The following is a 23,798-nucleotide window of genomic DNA, read 5'->3' on the forward strand; positions in this document are numbered from 1 at the left end:
CACAGCCCTGGTCCTGCTGAGTCTCAGGACATCTGCAGCCCCCTCCTAAACTTTCTCATACTCCTGTTCTCCACTCAATCACATTTTAATGTTCTTCTATTCCTTCTTACCAATCTTCCGCTCAACTCTCTTGATCAGGTTAGCAAATCTCTCGGCAAGCATGCTGGCCCTGCAATTCTAACTGCCATAATTCAAACCATACGGACCGCACAGCCTCCAGAGCAGCTTCCATTCCACAGTCTACTCTGTCCTGATGGTAGAAACATCATTCTGTGCCTCTGGTCCATCAGATTCCAACCAGGACACAGAACTAGGCCTAGAAATGAGAGCCATGACTTCTGGTCACCATCCCAGCATAGAAGTAACTGTATCTGGACAGTTAATAAAAGAAAAACAGGGGATGGCGAGATGGCTCAGTGGTTAAGAGCGCCAACTGCTCTTCTGAAGGTTCTGAGTTCAAGTCCCAGCAACCACATGGTGGCTCACAACCATCCGTAACGAAATCTGATGCCCTCTTCTGGAGTATCTGAGGACAGCTATAGTGTACTTACATATAATAAATAAATAAATCTTTAAAAAAAAGAAAAAGAAAAACAGAATTCAAGCCTATTAATAAAGTCACTTATGTTTTGAGTCTTATGGATTTAGCATAAATGATGTCAGTCCTATAAAGACAAAAAGTTTCCTTAAAACTAGGTTTCTTGGATTATTTCTGTGCCCCTCAGTTGGAAGTGCCAGCCACTTCTTCCCTGATTGGCTTCTAGAACAGAAACAGGATGTCCTGGGGATAAAAATCTTCCTCCTTGTTTAAATGAGGAGGGTTTTCAAGTTCCAGGTAGGTATCATGCTTGCCTTAAATAATCCCATATTTTCTGAATAGGGCTGACAGGGGAGATCCAATTCTCAGTCAACAGTGGAGAGCCATTCTTCCAGTGAGATGTTTTCTCCAACAAACTAGCACTCTCCTTGCTGCATGATCACCCACATGGTTCCAAGAGCCAGAACAGATCAGGGTGACTAAATATTCTTGTTGGAGAATCAGAGTTCCTGGGCTGAATGGAAGTAAGTCTAGCACCTGCATGGAAAGTCAAGTGCGGCCCAACCTCCTCTTCCTCCTGCCGTTTTATTTTTTGTTTTGTTTTGTTTTGTTTTGTTTTGTTGGTTATTATTACTTATTTCTCTGTATCTCAAAAGAAACATTTATGAAGCTGGGTGGGATGGCACAGCTTGTAAGCTCAGCCCACTGGAAGGTATCCCAGGAAAGCTAGTCTGAAGCCATGCTGGGCTTCCCAGCGAGACTACCTCAAAAAACAAAAACAAAGATGTGGGGGGTGGATACCAAAGCAGGTAAAGTGTTTACCTGGCAGGAATATGGCTTAGCTTAGTCCCCAGTGCCCATGTTGAGAATTAGACATAGCAGTACACATCTGTAAGCCTAGCATTGAGAAGGCAGACAGAAAGATCTCTGAGTCTTGTGAACTCCAAGTTTAGTGAGAGACTGTCTCAAGATAGTGATGTGGAGTGCTTAAGGAAGATGCTCAACACAGACCTCTGCTTTTTACATGCACCTGCACACACACAGATATATAACACACATAAACAAACAAACAAACAAAAAGAAAGAAACTTATGAGGCAACATGGAATAATAATGGGTGCCACAGTGAAAGACTGAAAGCTAAAAAAAAAGCAACTACATGGAGGAACTTCCATTATTGTGCATCTGGAAAGCACAGGCTCTGTGCAGGGCGCTGGTCTCAGCCCGGGCAAAGGAAACTAAGTAACTCTAGCTCATAAGGAAGAAAATGAGCAGCATGTGAGTAAAAGGAAGCAGACAGGACACGGGGCTGCTGGCAGGTGTGCTGGGTGGAGTCTAGAAGATGGGGCGGCGCCTAGCTAAACAGTAAAAAAAAAAAAAAAAAAAAAAAAAAGTGCCCTGCAAAGAATGGAGCTGGAAGAAGTCCACTTCCTGTGACATTTCTCAATCTTGGCTTCAGAACAGAGTCACCATGGTAAGCTACAAAACCCCCGAGCCTGACTCTACTTGATACTAAGGAACTTGACAGACTCCCTAGCTGTTTCTGGGGTTTCAGGGGGTTGGGCTATAGATTCACGTGGTCTTCCACAAAGCCAGATAGGCTTACACGCAGAGTTCCCTTCTCTTCATGGGGTGTTTAATTTCACTTGTGCACCGAACGCCAGACCTATGCTGTGGCATCTAATTTATAGCAGATTAAAATGCAGAGCAGGATGTGACTTAGCAGTCTGAAGGGTACGGAGAGACAGCACCACCCAAGAACCTAAAATAGCACCTGGTGGTTTGAACTCTACCCGTGGGTGGCATTACCCTCCCTTAACTGATGAAAGCTTGGGAGACACAGGATAGAGTTTTAACAATTGGCCACTGCACGCGGCATTTTAACTTAAAAGACTATCAACCGAGTCACTCTGCAAAATGCTAATGCATCTTTAAAAACTTCTCCATCTCCAATAAAAAATGTACTTATCATTTTTGAAATGTTAAAGGGGAAAAAACCCTCCATGACTAACCCTCTATAAATACGTTAACCAAGCGCTCAGACAAGAAACTAAACACTCCAGCGAGTCGTGTATCAGATATACACACCTCAAGTTTGTCAGCCATCTAACTGAGACTTAAGCTCGAAGCAAGCTCTGTCAAACAGAGCTCCTGAGTCGTACTGTGGATGCATTGTTCCCATATCACCGGGGCAATAATAGGCAATACCTCGTGAGGGAAGCACAACTTTCCTGAATGTAGGTGGCAAAAAGAGAAAAAAAACAGTCCACATAGCAAGATTTACACTTCACAGAAGGATGGCTGTGAAGAAATGAACAGGAGTCGCTTTTAAAGTGTTCAAGCTGGAAAAAGAAGGGAATGGAAGTAGAAACAGAAGGAAAAGACAGAACAAAGCAAAAGAAAATCCTGGGGTGGATTTTGGGAGCTAAAAGCCAAAAAGTTAAGAAAACTCTAAAAGCACCTCTGTTTCCAGGGTAGGCTATGTATGCCATTGTTACTCACTCTGTCCACTGCGGTAAAGTATGCAGGACTTCTGCAGGACGCAGACTCTCTGACTCCCTTTTTGCTTTGTCTTAAATGTCTATAACCGATACCAGGGCTTGGTAGCTGGTGAGTTGTTCGGTTGGCATCCAAAACACACTGTGGTTTTGTTTTGTTTGAGATATCCTCATTATGTAATCCAGGCTGGCCTTGACCCTACAATTCTTCTGCCTCCCCGTGCTGATGAAGTCGGGGAAATGTCACCTCACTCATAAAATGTCCCCCTGCTCCTCATGCTCCAGAAAAGTAGGAGTATTACCGGTGACTTCCAGGACAATGTTAGGAATGGTGGCCATACAGCTGCCATCTCAGACCAAGCCGCTCACCCTTCAACTTGGTTACTGTATTAGTTTTGTTCACTCTTTGTTACTCAATATCTGCAGTTAGGCTACTGTAGGGTGGGGGGACTGAACGGGTACAGCACTGATATGGGTCCATGATCTCTGTAAGATTTCAACTTATCATAGTGGGAAAAGAACAGCGGCAGAAGCTACCACCTGTAACACAGAGAGCAGGAAGGACAGGAAGTGAACTGCTTCACACTCAAAGGCCTACTTTCCAGATCTAGTTACTTCCAGGCTGCAACTCCTAAAGGAACTTCATAGTAACACCATAAGCTAAGGAATAAGCAGTCAACACATGAGACCATGGGGCACGCTTCTGATTCCAGCAACCGTGTTCAGGGTAGCCAATATGAAGGCAACCCAAGGGAAGGCATCTGACAACAGAAACAAGCCCAGCTGATGCCAGCATCACATGTCAGCACATACACATGAACATGTATGAACAAACAAGTCTTCAAATGATTACAGCCCCTAGCCTACCCGTGACCAGCTGGCACTGAACAGGGCAGAACGCAGCCCTTCTCAGCATCCTGCCATCTGTAGAACTGGGGGCTAAGTACATTTGGTCACTCTTGTAGCTTGCCAACCTATGGGGACTGAATGCACACACCCATCTAAAATAGTAACGGGCCATGGATCAAATGAGTTACCAACAACTGTTGCAGGAACTGCCCTGCTTCCCTAACCCAACCCAACAAACTGGGGGTATGTTTTGCTTAAGGTAGAGTCTCATGTACCTAACCCAGGCTAGCCTTGAACCAACAATCCTTCTGCCTCCCACATATTAAGTTACAGGTATATACCACCACACTAGGCTTTATCTGAAGACCAAGTTTTTACTAGTCATGTTGGTGCGTGCCTATAATCCCAGCAATCGGAATGCTGAGACCAGCCTGGGCTATGTAATGAAATTGGTCTTCAAAAAAAGAGCCTTGTTTTCTTAGCAGCTGATAATGAACTGTCAAGTATGACCTTAAAACAAGCTTTATATACTGACTGTTACCACCCACCAGCCAGAGCTTACCAGATCTCCAGGCTCGGAAAATACACATGAGCTTCCTTTCAAACGATATATACACTCAGATTCATCTGTCCCTAATAGACTCCTAGAAGTGTTCCTTTCCTATTGCTAAGCTAAACACCTAACAGGAAGCGACTTAGAGACGGAAGGATTTATTCTGACTTACAGTTTGAGAGTACAGCTCATCGAAGCCGGGGAAAGCACGGAAGCTAAAGTGGCTGGGTCCATGGTGGTGGGAGTCTGAGGCTGCCTGTCTGCTCACATCTCAGAGACTCAGCTCAGTAGAGAGCAGCAAAGAGGAAGTCAGGATCGGCTATAACTCTTATGGCCCAAGCCCAATTGACCTATTTCAGCTAGGCCCCACCTCCTAAAAGTTCCACAACTTTCCCAAGTGGTGACATTGGCTAGGGACTAACTGTATACATAAGCCTGTGAGGGAGGTTTCACAATCCAACTGTAGCACCCTGAAATCTCGCCTCTGTTCCCTAGTCATGCCAGAGGCCACCCTGACCTCTACATGTGTTGATGGTTGCACTTCTAGGTCTTACTGACTCCCACATAGAACATTAAAGTTAGCTTTGACAAAGCTTCGGGATGTTTGTTCCACAACACTAACTAACCTGCGTCCCTGTCAGGCCTCTAGGCCAGGAAGCAGACCTTGTGAGAGTATGGGACCATATTGCTCAGAGTTAAGTGGGCAACCACTCTCCTCCCTACAGACCATCAGGCTCATTCTACCAGGAGCATCCTATTCCGGCCTTTGGGGGCAAACTCAGAAGAGAGCTCCTTGGCCATCAACCACAGGCCTCACCTTGGCCGACTACAAGTCCCTTAGGTGAAGCAGACACAGTCTAGAACATGGACCTGTTGGCTGATCAAAGTGAGCGCGTGATGATAGTGATTGACAGACCATGAGTGTGGCCTTGAAATTCAAGATAAGTAGGTACAATGAGGGTATGGAAAACAAGCCCCTTAGATGTCTACCAAAGCCTAGATCTCAGCATCCCTCGTGCGTTACACAGTGATACCTTCAGGTTGTGAGCACATCTCAACTGGCAACTGAGCCTTAAAGAAAATGTCTAAGACATCAGGGTCAGTCAGTTAGGGGACAACAAAGAAGAGAATCCAGTTCTGTCCTTCCCAGCAAGGACACAAGAGCCACTGGGAAATAGAAGGCTGAAGCAAAAGTTCTAAGTGATGGATGCATTTAAATAACTGTAAAGAGCAAATCTATTGTGAATTACAGTCAAAATGCCCATTCAGCCTTTGGTGAAAACATGTAAACATGTAGGCCTTAGCTAGGATCACCATGTAAATCCTGGACTGTAATGATCTAGTCCCACCCCCTCCCAGGATACCCTGAAGGGTTTATGAGCCCTGAAAGCAGAGGCTGCCAGCGGGCCACAAGGAAAGCAGTTTCATAGCGTCACCTGGGTAGAACAACTGAAACCAAGGGAAGGAGGAAGTTTCTGGAGAGGCAATCATCCGAACAGAGCCAACACCAAAGGGTCAAGGAAGGGGAAGCCGTACGTGCCAATCAGGGCTACCGAGCAGTGATGCAGACACTGGAGCCTGGAGACACTTTGGCCATCCACTGGAGCACTGCATTCAGGGCCTACCTACGCAATAAGCTAAATGTATGCCTCATGTAATTTAAAATCATTTCAGACAGCTTTAGAACATAACAGTCTAAGTCACTTACCGCCTCTCCCTCTTCACAGAATTCTCTCTCTAAACACTGCTCATTATTAACACTGGTGATACAAGGTGAAAGACTGTCTTCCAGAACAAGATAATGACAAAAAAAAAAAAAAAGTCAGTTGAAACAATGTTGCCAGCTGCCAATTTGTAGGCAGCTGAAACTACTCTTTTCCATTATCTTCAGATGGCAACAAATACTCGCCCTGACCGGTCAAGAGTCTGCACAACATAGAGAAGCTGGTCAAGAACCCCCAGGCACTTCACGGTGTCCTGGACATTCATAAAGCTGCGCAACAGGCACCATCATTCCATGCAGCAAACACAGGAGAAATTCACCAAGAAAACAGCCCATTTCCCAACATTTGGATTTATCCATAATTGATGGCTAATTTACAATTCAATTTTAGACACTGCTCCATCCATATTCCACTAGCTTAGTCGGTAAAGGGCTTAGCTCCCGTGAACAATGTCCTGGGTTCGGTCTACCCACTGCAGACATATTCCAGGCTATACCAGGCTTGATGATGCACGGCTGCAACCCTAACACTCGGCAGGAAGTAGAAACACCAGGATCAGAGGTTCAAAGTCACCCTTGGCTACTAAAACAGATCAAAGCCACCCTGGAAAACACGAGATGCTGTCTTAAAAAAATTCTCCATTTAAAACAGGAGCCCTATAATTAACAGTATAAATTGTCTTTGAAAGGCAATTTGATAGTAGAAAATTGTCTTTCAAAATACGGACAACAGGGGGCAGGAGATATGGCTCAGTGGTTAAGAGCACTGACTGTTTTTCCAGAGGTCCCGGAGTTCAACTCCCAAGCAACCACATGGTGGCTCACAACCATCTGTAACAGGATCCGATGCCCTCTTCTGGTGTGTCTGAAGATGTGGGAGTACTTGACCAGCAAGCAGCCTGTGGGTTCCACCCTCTACTAAACACACAAACATCAGTGACAATCCTGAAAAAGGAAAAATTCACAAACAAACTCAGGGAGTAACACACCCAAAAATTGTTTGTTTGGGTTTGTTTTGGTTTTGTTTTTTGGTTTTTTTTTTTTTTTTTTTTTTTGGTTTTTGGAGACAGGCTTTCTCTGTGTATCTCTGGCTGTCCTGGAACACACTTTGTAGACCAGCTGGCCTCGAACTCAGAAATCCGCCTGCCTCTGCCTCCTGAGTGCTGGGATTAAAGGCGTGCACCACCATGCCTGGCGTTTCAAAAAATTAAATCCACCAAACATCAAATTATTAAAATAATAAGCCATGGTTAAAAAGTCCAGTGGTTGACAGCACATCGATTAGAGCCACAGACATCAGAAAGACATTAAACAGTGTTAATTAAAAAAAATAAATAAAAAGCAAGCAAAAAAAACCAGGAGAAAACATGGTGGGGACACCATCCTATGGTACTCGGGCCATCCTGCCTCCCACCAGCTAGTTGGCTTCCATCCTTTCTGAACCCAGAAGAAGGCAGTCCAATAATAAAATATGACTTCACAGAATATCAGCCATTCTTTCCCCTTTGTTAAGTAAAAAATGTTTCACTTTAGAATACAGACTTTCCCAGCCTTACAGGGTTATTTCTCTGGTCATCTCTCCAAACTGTAGAGAAAACATAAAAAAACGTGAGGATTTTCTGGTTTGGATTTGGGGCAGTAGTTTACTTTCTGCTTTAAACTTTTTCTTCTGATTGATCTTTCAAACTTAAGGACATAACACAGAAGTAAAACTAAAATGGAAAGTTTTAGTTCTGGAGTTGTGTGGCCTCGTCTCTGAAAAACCCTCTGCCCTCTCCCTCTTGCTCCACTTACCAGCCTCGGGTTCCCAGAGGCATCGAAGGTCTCTGCATTTGCACACCCTCTGACTGTGTCTCAGTTCTTAGAGAAGCCTTACAGGCCACGTGACAAGAGGAGAGAGGCTGCCTAGTGTCACTTCTGTGGCCTGCCATCAAATGCAGCAATGCAGAAACCTCAGGTGAGTGTTGATAAGAAGCACAGTTGGGGGTTGACTCTTCTGACTGAAAGTATGAACCCTACCTTCCTGCCCTGGGAATGCCGACCAAAAAGCTGTCACATCACAGTGGTGACACACCATTCCACTGGGTAGATTTACTGGAAGTGAGACAGCCAGACCACTAAGATGCCTGGTTGGTGTCATTTCCATTTCCTCCCTTCCCTTCTCCCTTCTCACCTCCTTCCTCCTCTTAACTTTTTTCTATCATATTAGTCAGGGCTCTCAAAAGTCACAGAACTCCGTTTCAGGTGAGACAGCTCAGCGATTAAGAGCTCTAGCTATTCTTCCAGATGACCTGGGTTCGATTCCCTGAACCTATATGGTGTTTTAATTCCAGTGCCGGGGTATACAATGCCCTCTTCTGGTGTCTAGAGACACATGGCACAGGCATACTAGCTGGTAAAACATCCATAAACATAAAAAGAAAATAACAAGCAAAAAACTGAAAAATTATAGGCAGAGGCAGGCGGATTTCTGAGTTGAGGCCAGCCAGGCTTACAGAGTGAGTGAGTTCTAGGACAGCCAGGGCTGCACAGAGAAACTCTGTCTCAAAAGACAAAAAAATAAAATAAAATAAAATAAAATAAAAACAAAAGTCACAGAACTCATGGAGTATGTGTGTGTGTGTAATTTCCATATATGTATATGTATGGGTAATTTATTGGAATGACTTATAGGTTACAGTCCAACTAATCCAACAATGGCTAGCCGTGGACAGAAAGTTCAAGAATTTAGTAGTTGCTCAGCCCCACAAGGCTGACTATCTCAGCTGGTCTTCTGTATTCAGCTGGAATCCCGAAGTAGGCTTCAATGCCAACGAAGGAATGGATGTGCCTGAAAGACGAGGGCAAGCAGCCCAGATTAAAGGTGTCTTCCTAACTCAAGGTTCAGATAAAGCCTGTGTCTTCCAGCCTTCAGAACTAGATCAAAGGCATGTTGTCTTCCTGCCTCAAGCTCTGGATCACAGGTCTGCCCCCCATTTCTGGATTGTAGTCCATTTCAAATATAATCAAGTTGACAACCAATAATGGCCATCGTATGTCTTAGTTAGGGTTTCTACTGCTGTGAAGAGACACTATGACCATAGCAACTCTTATAAAGGATAACATTTAATTGAGGCTTACAGTTTCGGAGCTTCAGTCCATTATCATCATGACAAGAAGCATGGCAGCATGCAAACAGACATGGTGCTGGAGTGAAGCTGAGAGTTCTTGAAGCTTGAGCATATGTGAAGCTCAAAGCCTGCCTCCACAGTGACACACTTCATCCAACAAGGCCACACCTACTCCAGCAAGGCCACACCTCATAGTGACATTTCCTATGGGCCAAGCTGTCACACATGAATCTATAGGGGCCATTCCTATTCAAGCCGCCACATCTAGTTAAGCAAATAACTTCTATTAGAAGTCGGAAGTGTGTGTGGGGGGAGGGGGTAAAGTAGGGGAAGGAAGAGGAGTTCTCAAGCTTACAGAGTAGTCTGTGTGTCCCTACACTTGAACTAGACACGGTTTTCTCTTTGGTAGGACTTCAGGATGCAACCAGTCATACCAAGTTTCTCTGCCGTCTGCACCATCACTGGTTGCCTGTGGTATTCTTGTCCACAGAAGAAGGCATCAGTTTGCTTTTCATGTATCCAATTCTACCCCTGGATATTTTTGTCCCCTTTAGTTGTCACGAGTTTCAGGACAAATGCTGCAGAAAACTAACTTTTAAATGCATCACACTGACAGTTGACAGACACCAAACAGAACAGGCTACCCAAGTAACATCCCAAAACCGACAGCACACCTGGGTGTCATGGAATGTGTCCATAATCCCAACACTCAGGAGGAAGCAGGAGGATTGCTGGGAGTGCATGCCCATTCTAGGCAATAGAGGGGACACCAGACTCGAGGCTACAGAGTGATGCCATGTCTCAAAACCAAAACAAAAGTAAAATAAAATCAAGTATTTATAGCCCAGAAATTAAAGTATTTTACAGGTGTTATGTACCTATACATAGAGTTAGATCAGTTTGGTTGCAAATCCCAATTTAAATTCTTAGTGAAACAGTAGACACAGCTTCAATACAATATACTATCACAAATGACCTAGTCTAAAAACAAGAGCCGAGGAATCAAGACTCCTTACTCAAAAGCAAAGTTCTTACTCTGCATCGTGATTCTTTAAACTGCTAACCCCCAGGACTGATGGGTTTGGGCAAGGGGGATAATCCTGCTAATTACCAGTACTGAAGGGCTTTGGGTTGAGTCAGTAAACAAGACCCCAGTGGCACCCTTTGGGGATGCTGCTTCTACCTATCCTCTTGAAAACACTGTGCAAACTAAATCTTAGCACACTCAAGGCTCTCAGAAACCTACAGGAGAAACTGCAATTACAACAATAATCACAAAACCCAAACTGCTACCTAGGATGAACTCATTCCTGAGCTATTTGATAACACAATCCACTCTTTGAGGTAGCACCCATTTCTCAACATGCCTTCAGCCTGACAGCTCTGTTTAGCTCTTGAATGCAATTATCCTGAGTCCAAAAAACAACTCGGTCTCTTTAGGTAGGTGGTTTCCCAGTGACGGCTGTAAAGACTCAGTGAGCACAGGCACCATTCTTTGGTCATGAGTCAGGCTCACCTCAGCCAGTAACAACTCTGGGGTGACCTTTGTTCATTGTTTCATGTCTAGACTTCGGAGGTACAGAGAATGAAGGAAAACCATGACTGTTGCATAAAGTTTATCAGCTATACTTGGAGACGGGGGCATGCTTCCCTGTGGCCCCACACTGCTTGAGCGTCCATCCTCTCTCACATCGGTGTCCCTATTCACTTCCCCCTGCCCCCTGTATTTTAGAGTTTATTACTGAGAACCAATCCTTTCTAGTTGTCTCAAATTGGCTTAAAAAGGAAGTATCTGGATGTCATAAATATATCATTTGCAGAAAGTTATGCCACTTGAGAAAGCTAAACATGTTAAGTCATATGGAAAATTATCTTACCAAATCTTGTGTAAAAGATCCTTGTACTTAAATATTCATACAAATGATAGAGGCGTTAGTTAGAACAGGTGCAAGCATTCTATTTCTGCAAGTAGATAAGACAGTATGATCAACACCTGGGATTCACTTACCAAACATGCACTGAATGGGCACTTGCTATAGGTCAAGCTTGGTGTGATATTTAATCAATCCTGAGTGTCAGCTTAGCAGGATTTAAAGCCACTTTCAGAGACAAACCCATGGACATGCCAAGCTGGGTGTTTCCAGAGAGATTTAGCTGAGCTGGGAAGACCTGCCCTCATGGGTAGCGAGCGCCATTCTTTATCCCAGACTAAATAAAAAGGAAAGGGAAGAGGGGTGCTATCACGTATCTCTCTCTGCTTCCTGACTGGAGATGTGATGCCTGACATGAGCTGCCTCGTGCTCCTGCCATCATTCCTCCTCTGTCTCGATGGACTGTCCCCTCAAACCATGAGCCAAAATAAAACCAAAATAAAACTTTCTTTAAGTGACATTTGTCAAGCATTTCATGACAGGAATGATAGAAGTAACTTATATACTCAGTTCCAGACAGGTGTTGACAAATTGACACTACATCACAGGGCATGTTCAAGATTCCCCAAGACAGAGCCGGGCGTGGTGGCGCACGCCTTTAATCCCAGCACTCGGGAGGCAGAGGCAGGCGGATTTCTGAGTTCGAGGCCAGCCTGGTCTACAGAGTGAGTTCCAGGACAGCCAGGGCTATACAGAGACACCCTGTCTCGAAAAACAACAACAACAAAAAGATTCCCCAAGACAGAAACAATGACCTCGGAGAAATCAACTTCTCCATGAAAAAAGACTGACCCTTATGCAAGAATTCAGAGTCACTGTACAAGTACAGGAAAGGCTGACCTAGGAGAAGGGGAGGGAAGAGGCAGCCAAGGCATGGTTTGTGCCTGGCATGTCTGGGCACCATGCTAGGTGCTCTTTAGTTGCCAGGATTATCCTTTGATTTGCACTTTGACTTGAAGGTTAAGGGCTCAAAGGTCAAACTTTTAGAATATATCCAACTCCATCTAAATCCATACCATTAATAGAATAATGAGATCTGTTCTGAAAGTGAATTCATGATCACTTCAAAGTAACCTTTCCAATATGACTCACAGAGACAGAAGAAAGCCTCAAAGCGTGTGGTGTGGAAGAACGGGCATCAATATCACATCAAAAAGCAATCCTTCTCAAATGGAAAGGACTCACAATGCTGATTCTGAAGTCACTACAAAGCTGCTGGAAGCAGCACCATGGGCTGACGTAACACTGCATAAATAGATCAGCAAGACTGACAAGCCATCATGTTTATGGTCCTGTTACTTCTTTATTATGAAGAACAGGGGTGTGTTATTATGCATAGCTGTGGAAGTACAAGGCAGAGGCTCACATCTCATGGTGGCTTTTTTTTTTCTTTCTTTTTTTTTTTTTGTTTGTTTTTTTTTTTTTTTTTCGAGACAGGGTTTCTTTGTATAGCCCTGGCTGTCCTGGAACTCACTTTGTAGACCAGGCTGGCCTCGAACTCAGAAATCCACCTGCCTCTGCCTCCTGAGTGCTGGGATTAAAGGCGTGCGCCATCACGCCTGGCTTTGATGGTGGCTTTTTGGTGGCTTAGAGGAACACTTGGCAGAGACAAGAGAGTACATGTGCATATTCAGCGATAATTCATTTTTGTAAAAAAAACCAAAATACCAAGACATTTCAACAATTGATAGCTGGATGATGTTAAATCTACAAGCATAAGGATGAAGCCAAATTAAATTAAATTATTTAATTAATTTAAATAAATTAAAATTTTATATAATGTCATATGAAAAATTAACTCAAAATGGACCAGAGACTTAAAGCCAAGAGGTGAAAGTGTAAAGCAGGTTAGTTCCTGACCTGAATGATGTCTTCGTCCCTATTGCCGGGAAGACACTGTGGCCAAAGCAACTCTTATGAAAGAGATCGGTTAACTGGGAGCTTCATCATCATCATCATGATGGGGAGCACAGTGGGGTGCAGGCAGGCTCTGCAGCAGTAGCTGACGGCTACTTTCTGATTGATCGATAACCGGAGACTCTAAGCTTGGCAGGGGCTTCTGAAACCTCAAAGCTCACCCACAATGACACTCTTTCTCTAACAAGGCCACACCTAATTCTTTTTAATATTTTCAAATAGTGCCACTCCCTAATGGCTAAGCATCTAAATGCTTATTCAAACTACCACAGGTGAGGTGAAGCTGTCTTCTGTAGGACACCTAAGTACTAGCAACATATAGGGAGGTAATAAATTAGATTTCATCAAAATTAAAGATACCAAATTTTCAAAGAATAACATCAGAAGATGAATCTAAACCAAAGAATGGGGAAACTGTAGCTCATGTGCTTGATAAAGTCCTGGTTTCCAGAATATATCAATATAAACTCAGCGGTTTACAACTCAGCAGTATTAGGGCAACTTTTAAAAACTGAGATAACTACGAAGACACAAAAATGGCTGCAAGACACCTAAAGTAATGCTCAGTACAACTGCCATAAGGAATATAACTGAAGCCCACCAAGAAATAGTGTCTTACATCTTAATATGTAACCACCCTGTAAAGGGACTATAACTTATATATTTTAGAATTGACCAGAAACAAGTCTTGTGGAGGATATGGAAAAATGGGAACCTTTCTGACATTCTCATAGAATTGTATTTCTTAGCAATCTGACGGTCCATCAAACTATTGAAAATGGAGTGACAAATGATCCTGCATTGTTGCTCCCAGACCCATCCTCAGTCACACAGAAGCATGGCCACTTATTCCAGAGCATTCATGGCAACACAATTCACAGTACCCCCAAAGTAGAAAGTACACCTTGCTAACATTCCTTGGGAGCTTCAAGAACGTTTTTAAAAATCCCACCAACATTATTTTGAAAGAGCCTGCTTAACTTAAAAGAGAATGGACTTCAAATCAACACGGAAGCCTATGGCCTACATCAGTCCATACAAAGCCCAATAAATCTATCCCATCCGGGAGTCTGTGGGAAGCAAAGACGAAACAGCAACAGCCAAAGGTCAGGGCAACTCCAACACACGAGAACACCCACACAAATCACTGGGCAACACAGTCATCCCGAGACCCTCCAACCTTCTCTTGAGACGCAGCTAGATAGTCACACGGAGCAATCTGGGGTTTCCATGATGTCAAAGACTTTCTTCTGCCTTGGGAGGGGCACCTGCTTAGATTCTGCAGGTCTATTTGCATGCCATCAGGGGCCCAATTAAAACCCTTACAGAATGACTAAAAGCCCAATTCGGAAGCGATATTAAAATCATCCTCCCACTCTGCAGACAACTGGCTGATCTCTGACTTGTGCATCTGTTTTATGCTTAGCAGTGATGTTATCCAACAATTAGGGCGGGGTACGGGGAGTTACAGCTAATTCTCAGAAATACCACCACCTAGGTTAAAATAGACACACATTTACACAGATTCGCACAGACCAACCCTTCACTAGTCAGTAAACACACAACTTAATGAGCTCTGAAGTCCCATCATCTTCTGTCCAAAGCCCAAGACAAACAGAGCAAGCGCATATAATTCCAACTTTTGAGAATCAATTGTTTGAAACCATTTATTTATAGCCCAGTTTCTCACAGATGTCTGCCTGCTTGTGGTCATGGGCTCAGGCCAAGGCAGACCTGAGTAACTGTTGAAATGTATTCAAACAGTGAGGTGGTGAGACCTCTTTTAGAGGAAAAAACACCTTCTGGTTCAGCTGCTCAGAAGTGGCGGCATTCTGGCCACAGCTTCAAGAGACAGAAAGAGCTCACACCCTCTCTGGTCCCAGGAACTCTAAGCTGGAGGGAAAAGTGTCGGGCATAGTGCATGCTAGAGCCCAAAAGAAAACCTCCCAAGGGACCTTCATCTGCAGGGGCTCTGGCTCTGTACTACCACCACATAGGTCTAAGGTCAGCCTATCTGGAAATGAGAAGAAACATGAATTAGCATTATGGGATTTTAAAATACAACATTCACACAGAAGGTCAAACTTCTAGGTTTGAAGGTCTGTGTTTGTTCAGTAATTTGCCAGCAGGGTCTAGACCTGAGTGTCTTAGTTACTCTTCTCATTCTTGTGATAAAATGCCTAACAGTGGTTAACTCAGAGAAAGAAGAAGGGCACGCAGGAGAGAGGGAAAGACTAGCAGGAGATAGAGAGGAAAGATCTTTCTGATAAATCCTTTTTAAATCTGCTACAAGCCTGTGCAGCCCACACTGGGAAGGGCGGGACTTTCTGAATCAATGGATGCAAGCAGGTGAGGTTCTCTACTCAGTGGTTCTACTTTGTGGCAAACTGACATTAAAACCAACCTAAATTGATGGTAAAACAATACCTGTACACGCTCTACTATATGTTATGAGAAGTTCCATAGATACAACCAAGTCCCCCTGTGATATGACAGCCCACAGTGTGCTACTCGGTAGAGTTCAAACTCAGGTGTTCCAAAGTGAGGCTTGCCCTGGCCAGCAATCTATCTCCAGGGTGTCATGCCACACCTTAAATTTATCTGCCTCCTGGGGCCCTGATTTTTCTCAACCAGAGACCAATTCCCTAAGCAGGGAATCACATCACTAAGTAACCAGGATGGGGGGTGAGGGGGGGAACATAACATTTTTTTCAGGGGACACTGTGAACTTTTGGAGTTTGTTTCTATAAAGATGCAGGAGTTCAAATGCATCCTCTCTAACTCCAAGTGAAGGCTGGGGAGCGCTTGGCAGTCATGGTAGCCTCTCCCCCATCCCCTAGTCTCTCTCATCCAGTGAGCCACCAGCTCTACCCTGGCCTCAGTCTGGCATGCTCTCAGCCGAGCACCTGCTTCTGACTCACAGCCTCGCTGCCAACCCTAATATTTGTTCCAAATTCCCCAGCCTGGCTTCAGTTTCCAGGTCAAGGATTTCCTATTCACCCCTTTCCTCTACCCCACACTTTGAGCGAAAAGAATAATAGACCAAAGCACCCCAGGAGAACTGCAGGGCATTAGCCTAGGGTAAAGTCTGGTTTTAGAAAAGGAGAAAAACAGGGAGGAGACCCTGCCTTGTATGGAGCATGGGAGATGGGAAGGACTAAACGAACCATCCTCACCTAGAAACAAGAGGCATCCCAGTCTCTGTGGAGGTGACTAAGGATCCAGGTGTCCCTGAGTTCTCCTGGCAGGGCAGGGAGCAAAGCTGCCCCAGTCCATGGAGCCAGGACAGACTTCTCCCCTAACACCTAGCCTCTCCCTGACCTAACGTCTCCCACTCTCTGCATAGCTCTACTGTCTAGGTGGCCGCAGGACACAGGCAGCCCCTGAGTTGACTAGATTTTCTTCCTCAGATTCTGAGAGCTGGACATGGGGACCTAGTTGGCTCTCATGATTGCTGGATTTAGATATCTGTTGGAACCTGAGGGGTAGTTATTACAACCCAAGTGTGGAGAAAGTAGGGAAGGGACAGTGGCCGAGAGGGAAGTACACTGAGACGGTCAGGACGAAAAGAGAGATGAGCCACCTAATGAGCCAGTCAGACAGGCAGAGTGATGTGTGTGTGTGTGTGTGTGTGTGTGTGTGTGTGTGTGTGTGTATGTGTGACACCCAAGGGTGGATGAGTGGTTTGGTAGGAGGGGAGAGAAGTTGCTAGTCTTTCTATCTCCAGGGTGTCATGCCACACACACACACACACACACACACACACACACACCCTCATGCTGCTTGTCTGGGAGCTGAGCTGCCCCTGAACAATCCCAGTGAGAACCTTCCCATATCTGATCCCCTTTCAGTTACTATTTAGAAAAAGAAAAACAGTTTTAAATGGCAATGTCCAGCGAAGAGAAGGATGGGAGCAGACAGAGTTGGCAAAACATCCAGGGAACCTGCTGAGCCATCACTAGCAAGAGTTTATAAACATGGTCTTACCTTTGGCTCCGTATTTGTAATAGAAGAAAGGGTGTATATACAATCCCATGAGCAGACACAGCAGCCAGTTAAACAAAGACCAGACTACATTAACTCATCCAGCAAATAATGAAGCCTCTAAAAATCAACGTTTGTGGCAGGACATTAACAATGCACAACTGCCTCCCACCCTGCTTTTCCCATTTCCCCTTCACAGCGCCTCGACTGCATGGAACTACGAAAAACACAGGTGCTGCTTAGGGGTTTTCTGTCAACTCAACACAAACTTGAGTCTTCTGGGAAAAGAAAACTTCAACTAAGAAAATGTCTCCATCAAATTGGCCTGTAGGCAAATCTATGAAGCATTTTTTTTTTAATTAATGATTGATGTAAGTGCTCAGGCCATTGTGGGCAGTGCCTCACCACGACACGTGATCCTGGGGGGCAGGGGGGGGGAAGTATAAACAAGCAAGATGTGCAAGCCCTGGGGAGCAAGCCATGGGGAATGCGCCAGTGAGAAGTCTAGGCTTCGGGCACTGCCTCTGCAAGAGTAAGCAGAATAACACTGCCCCGCCCCAAGCAGCATTTGATGATGGAGTTTTATCACAGTAGCAGAAAGCAAACTAGGACAACACAAGACAGGAGAAATGGATGCAAGAAAACATCCAAAGACATGGAAAGAAGCTACACCCCATTCCTCCCCTTTCTTATTGTCTGGATTTTCAATATTTCAGAATTTCAATATTCAATAACAGCTTATTCAACATTTTATACCCAATTACGTAAAAATAAAATGAATTTGAAGAACTGTGAAAATTGTAACCCTTACATGGTTTTTATGGGGAACAGGGTTGCTGGAGTGTGAATCCAGGGTCTCAGGCATTCGAACCACACACTCTACCACTGAGTGATGCTGGGGTCTAATGTAGCCCAGGCTGACCCTTGAGCTTGCTATGTAGCCAAAGATGACCTTGAACTAGTCATGATCCTCTTGCCTCTACCTCCCAAGGGCTGGGACTGCACCATGAACTCTTGATTCCCATCTGATTTTGTATTTGTTGTTATGAAGTTGGGATTTTCCTAGCTCAGTAGTACCAGGATGGGTTTCTGAGCAGAATTACTGACTCTGGAAACAGCAGTCACTCAGTAGCCCTTCTTCCCAACCTTGACATGGTGACACTATTTGAAACAATTCTTCCATGCCTGCCCTTACATGTAAGGCTAAGTTTACTCTCTGCAAGAAGGGAGTTAACTCCATTTATAAGTGTTTTGTTAATGCCAATTATCTTCAACCTAATCAGCTCTCCTGAGGCCCAAAGGAGCCACTGGACAACCTGATTTTGGCCAGGAGGCCCTGAGATGCCACACGCACCCATCCTCTAGAGCTCTGGAGACCTGGAGCTGCTGACACGCCTGTCCTGGAATGAGTGTGCCCCTCTTCTGTTTCTGTGTGTGGCACATGGGCAGGCACACGCGCACGCGCACGCGCACATGCACACACACATGCGCGAGGGAACGGTTTGGATTTTATTTTTAAATCCCATTGCATGCACACAGTGTTGGACTAAAGGAGCCACTACTGAGACAGAAATCTTTCTGGTATGATTTTCACTGAGCCACAGTGAGCTACTCCTCTCTGTGAGCCCTTTGACACATCCCAGGAGCCCGTGCAGTGCAGGCCAGCAGGTTTGAGTTGACGTGGATGTACACACCTGACTTGGTTACTTATTGTCCAATCCTTGGAGCATGGAGGATCATGTCTCCTTGCTGTAAAGCAGACTGGTGTCTTTTCTTGAGCAGAAGAAACACCCTAACTCCAGCGTAAACACCCCAATACTGAATGAAGCATCCCCACTTCCCTGCTGTCCTTCTCATTTAATGGTAAAGTCCACCTTCCTTTCAATGGCCAGTGGGCGAGCCTGACAGGTGACAAGTGAGCACAAGCAAGGCCAGCTTTCCTTCCATGCTAAACCGAGGAGAAAAATCCTCCAGGAACAGTCTCAGCTTCTAGGGGCTTAAAACGCAGCTGGCATTCCCTGCTCTGCCTGGCACACTTCACTGCCTATTTCTTTCTCTAGCTGTAGCAACCAGAGTCATGGGTCCGGATTAGCGATGGAAACCGGAAGGGAGATGGGTTTTCCAAAACAGCGTGACCGAGCAGGCTTTCTTCTTCACGCTTTAACGCTGGTAGAGTTAAGAGGGCAACTAGTTTCCCATTCTTCCATGGCCTCTGCTTTACCCATTTTCAAACACGGAAAAGGGTGACGTGAACAGATACTTGGGCTCTCACAGCTTACTTCTGAGGCAAGATGGTTTACCTGAGGCTTCTCTCAGATGGTCCTTGAAAAACTAAAAGGAGCCCTTGCCAGCCTTCTGCAGAGGTGTGATGGAGCGAGCCAAAACCGGCTAGTGGGTGGGCTCCTAGAACACTCTCTGTTGCAGTAACTGGAATCAACTATCTTGTGTGTGTGCACTTGTGTGTACAGGAATGTATTAGCCACACATATGGAAGCCAGAAGAGACCATCAGGACCACTCCACTGTTGATCCCTGCTTTATTCCCTTGGAATTAGGTTTTTCTTTTTCACTGCAACTTGCCCTTTCCCCCTCCCGTAGTACTAAGGTTACAGGTACGTGTAGGACCAGGCCTGATTTTTAGGTGGATGCTGGAGATTCAAACTCAGGCCAGCATGTGTATGTATGTAGCAACTGCTCTTAGACTTAGAGCCATCTCCCTGCCCTGTCACAAGGGCCTTCTTGGTATTCAGCATGGAGACAGCCTACAGTGAGCTATTCACAGCCACAGGGCAGTGCTGATAAGGTAGATAACACTTCATACAAAGCAGTGTGGCAAAGGGCCTGACCTTTGTTTTCTCTTAGTTAGGGATTAAAAAGATTTGAGTAGATATGGGCACTGATGATTATTCAATTAGCTGTTCCACGATGAGTCTCGGGTTCCAAGAGGCACAGGACAGGGGAGCACTCTTGGCGGGGGGGGGGGGGGGGGGGGGGGACACACAATGCCCCATTCTCTCCATCTTGGTCCCACCTTCAGGGACTCATGTTCAAAGTGAGTCCTAGATATTTCAGAGACAGCTCTGAAGCCAGGAGCTGGCAGGGGAGTTGGCAGAAGGCAGACATACATTTTATATGCAGTTTAGAGGTTTCTGAACAGCATTTTTCTAAGCTCCAGGCTTACGGGATTTACATTTTATGACTCAGAACACTAACTGTGATCGCCAATGTTCTTATTTTTAGACTTTTTAGGCTGAGAATATGACAATAAATTCTACCTACTCTTTCTACAAACCCTCTCTACTTCCTCCAGGGAACAAAAAAGCTCTTGGCATTTTCTGGGTATTATTTTATTTGCATATACAGGTATGTAGTGAAAAAGTTGGTAAGTAAATAATTAATAACTGGATCTCAAAGTGATTCTTACAATTGCTGCATAAGATGGCAAAACATCCCAGGGGTACAGAAATAACTTGTGCATGGGTGGACTCTTCAGTTTCCTCACGGCATGCTGGCTCTCAGTTCTGTCTGTCTGCTCAGACAAGTGGCAAGGGACAATGACAGAAGGACCACAGTATGACAAAAAAGGAGACCGGAGATGAGTCACTGAGATCACAAAAGTAGTTTGTGCTTTCGACCAGTAACGCTTTGCCCTCCAGAGCCTTACCTGCCCTCTGCTCTTTTTAAAATAACTTGTATTAAGGTATACTCGATATACTGAAATGCACTCCTTTTAAGTGTCAGTTTGATGCGTTTGTAACAACTATATCCACCTACATAACCACCACTTCTGTCAAAGAGGGAACACGTCTCATTCAAAACCTCCCTCACAGTCTGCGGTGTGCCTGCAGCTCCACACCCGAGTCCTCTGTTACTGCCATCGTGTGACTTGTCCTAGGACTCCTTAGCCCTGGGACAGCACAATGTACAAAGCTTGGGTCCAGCTTCCAGTAAGTGTCATTCAGATTCCCAGTTCCTTATTCCCATGGCTCAGTGGATACCAGTGCAATTTATCTGATCTGGGCTGATGAACAAACAAATGAAGGCTGGATTATCAACATTAACCTGCCATGAACATTTGCATAAAGGCCCTTCTCTGGGGCAAATGTGTAGGCCACTGGGTATGTTTAACTCTACTGACTGCAACTTATGTTCCAAAGTGGCTTCTCCACTTTATGCTCTCATGACCAAGGTCAACACGTGGGATGCCAGGCTTCAGTCAGTCGTGTGCAGGAGTATGTAAACTTCCATGAGTTTAATTTATGAAATTTCAAAGTTTAAAGCATGAATTCCATTTTGTTCCTCCTCACGAAGAAACCCGCATCCTTAGGATACTGGGCAAATTAGGTATAATGAACAATGGGTCAGGAGCTAGGGGGTTGATTGTCGTAACCAACCTTCTCACCAAAGAGCCCTCGGGTGTCAGAAAAACAAACTATCTCATCTCATTTATTTTTCCTATTAGTGATAAATAATTAAGTAAAGAGCCATCTAAATGGCTCAGTTGGGAGAGTGCCTGCTACGAAGCCAGATGACCTGAGTTGGATTCCCCAAACCCCACATGGTTGAACAAGAGAACTAAGTTGTCCCCTCACCTCCACATGCACACCTTGCCACCAGCATGCCCCCTCATCAGTAAATAAGTATAAAATAAATAGGTAAGCTGGACCAAAGAGTACTGAAGTTCTTGTTATGAATCAGTTTTGCTAAGAGCGTCGGAGTCCTTTCGTAGGCCAGCAATGTTCTGCATGACGGCTGTGGTTTTCCGAGAGAGTTGGTATACACCCTAGTCAATGAAGAAGAACTAACTCCCCCAATACACGTGCATCTAGAAAGAAGCCTCATTTGATGCTCCTCTGCTTGGGTCTTCAGGCCGCATTGCTGACCCCTGCTCTGTGGTGGTCATCCGAGCTTAATTTCAAATTACACCTACTTCTTAGACGTTCTCGGTGAAAATGCATAAACACGCACTTCTGGCCATTTGTATTTTCCTTCTGAAGCCTTAAGCTGCACAGAGTGACCCCGGTCTCAACCTGTGCTGCTGCGTATATGAGGTAACCCTACCAGCTTCTAAGCAAATGCCAGAAGCCATGTCTGTCTCTTGGTTCCCATAAGGAAAGGTGAGGTTAATGGAACAGGCAGAGTTGGAGGAGGAGGGCAGGAGCCATGCGCTCTTTACAAAGAACCATAAGGAGTAGGAGAGCTGGGTCAGAGGTGACCAAAGCTGGGAACAGATGCACAGCAAAACAAATGAGGGTGCTTTGTTTTTTTTTTTTTTTTTAAGTTGCAAAGAAGTACTTACTAAAGAAAAAAAATCGACTAAAACATCTGGTGTTTGGGGACAGTGGAGAGGAAACCTTGACATTTATTTTTTATCTTCAATTCCTGTCTAAACACACAAATCATACATTGCCTATCCAAAATTCAGAATTCACTGAGCAAAGGCTCCCCATATCTAGAGAGAGCTCACACTATGCCAGCAGAAACTGAATAAGCCTTCTTCTACCACTGACAGCAAAGACATGGGCTTCGGTGGGAAGTCCATTTCACAGGAACGAGGAAACTCACCTCGCTGGCTAAAAGATTCCGTACTAAAAAGAAATATGAATATACTTCCAGGGACCTTTACCCAAGGGAAGATGGAAGATAATCTACCTGCTGCCAACCCAGGTGATCATTAGCCTTTCTCAGATCTCTCCTTCTTGAAGATCCAATGACAGTCAAGGTACATTCCCTCCAGAAAAGTGATCATTAAGTTAGGTCGGTCCCCTGAAGGTCTGGTGATGTCTCTAAGGTTTAAAGGACCCAGGTCTGTTTACTGACTCTGAAATGCCATCTCTCTGTGTTGCCCAGGCTAGCCTAGAATGCACAATCCTCCTGCTTCACTCTCTCTGTAGCTAACTACAGACCTATGCCACTCTACCAGTCTCTGGACCCTGGGTTTAAATGAAGGACCTGTTCATGTTCATGAGCTGAATTCGCCAGTGAGATTTCACTGACAATATTTCAAACAAAACCAATATCTGGAAACAAAAAAACAAAAACTTCCCTCCAGTCCAAATGCCAAATTCAAGTATGGCTGAATATGGAGATGTCTTTTTTTTTTTTAGCTCCAAAAATTACTTAACATTCTCACAGGAAGGATGTGTTCAGAGACAGAAAAAGAGCTGTGTGAAGACACTGCCCCCAGATGTCCATTCCCCCACCATCGCCCCTTCACATGAAGGTGAGATGCCTCGTCTGTAGTCACGGGGATGCAGTCAGAGCCTCATTTCTGTAACAAGCCTTCTCTGAAGGGTCTCCTCCTGTGAGACACCAGGGAAAGGAAGTGTCTGGCTAGAAAAGTGTGCGAGAATAAACTGCAATGTGTGACTGAATTTGAAAAAAAAAAGTCAGAATGGAAGGAGATAGAATTTGAGAATTCTGGATTGTGAAGCAAGTTCCTGTCTTTAGTCTGCAGACTAGTAGCACCAAAGACGTGTGGGTCCAATCCCTAGACCCACAACCATCCATCTTAAATGGCAAAAGGGACCTGGCAAGCATGGTAATGATAATCCCTGGACATGGGAAGACTGTTTCAGACTATCCAGGCGGGCCCTACCTAAGCAAGAGGACCCTTTAATGGGAAACAGGACGAGCATTAGCAAACCACAGAAGCAGAGGAAAAAAATTTGGAGTGACTTGAGACCATTAGCCAAGA

General features: G+C 44.8%; 1 protein-coding gene and 1 long non-coding RNA gene across 13 annotated transcripts in view; one reads left to right on the forward strand and one right to left on the reverse strand.

Annotated features, from left to right (window-relative positions):
- The window catches only part of Osbpl3 (oxysterol binding protein-like 3), a 163,028-nt gene that overhangs the window by 86,424 nt on the left and 52,806 nt on the right, over positions 1-23,798 (reverse strand). Inside the window, exon 1 of one of the 12 annotated variants that reach the window (XM_006506631.4) lies at positions 3,040-3,146. The exons of 10 other annotated variants lie outside the window; for them this stretch is intronic. The gene's annotated coding sequence lies outside the window, so the exon portion shown is untranslated. Of the gene's footprint in view, positions 1-3,039; positions 3,147-23,798 lie in introns of those variants that run through there. One more of the 12 variants, NM_027881.3, reaches the window with a different exon arrangement.
- Positions 1,942-9,945, forward strand: Gm52900. Its single transcript, XR_003956428.1, has 3 exons — positions 1,942-2,011; positions 7,958-8,117; positions 9,680-9,945. It is a non-coding gene; the product is annotated as a predicted gene, 52900 (long non-coding RNA).

The sequence above is a fragment of the Mus musculus genome, chromosome 6, assembly GCF_000001635.26.
Source record: "Mus musculus strain C57BL/6J chromosome 6, GRCm38.p6 C57BL/6J".
In the NCBI taxonomy this organism is placed as follows: Eukaryota; Metazoa; Chordata; class Mammalia; order Rodentia; family Muridae; genus Mus; species Mus musculus.